General features: G+C 28.1%; 1 long non-coding RNA gene across 1 annotated transcript in view; it reads right to left on the bottom strand.

The window, feature by feature from the left end:
* LOC105460766 overlaps nt 1-552 on the bottom strand; it is a 22,654-nt gene that overhangs the window by 10,766 nt on the left and 11,336 nt on the right. The window lies entirely within an intron of this gene.

The raw sequence follows: 552 nt of genomic DNA on the forward strand, positions 1-552 counted from the left end.
TCCTGCTTCCTGCACGTGCGTAGAATTATCTTTAATAATGAGTAAGATGAATAGTCAATAAGTTGAATTTTCATATTATAAAAAAATTGTCCATATTTTTTACGATTAAAATACGTAGTTACTTTAATCAGTTTTAATAAATTTTTTACATTATTGTTGTATTAGAAAATTATTAGAAGGTTTAGTCTAAGAAAATCTTAACGCGACGAAAGAAAGAGATTAATTGAAAAAAATATTTACATAATTTAAACAAATACAATTGCTGAAACATTAAAATAAAAACAATTACTCTTATAAGTACATATGTAATTGAATATAATATAAATTTGAAGACAACACAAAAATAATTATTTAACATTTGATATAAAATTAAATATCTGTTGTAAGTCTCGCTTTGCCTTACTTACAACGTTACACTTAGCGATAAGCAGGTCACTGTTGCAATCTAATATTGCAACGGTGACCCATAATAATTGAGGATGCCGACGCAGGACTTCGACATCCTCAATACGCGTCCTCCAAAAACTGCGGCAGTTGCAATTAAGCAACAAA

The sequence above is a fragment of the Wasmannia auropunctata genome, unplaced genomic scaffold, assembly GCF_000956235.1.
Source record: "Wasmannia auropunctata unplaced genomic scaffold, wasmannia.A_1.0 LD336101.1, whole genome shotgun sequence".
NCBI classification, from domain to species: domain Eukaryota; kingdom Metazoa; phylum Arthropoda; class Insecta; order Hymenoptera; family Formicidae; genus Wasmannia; species Wasmannia auropunctata.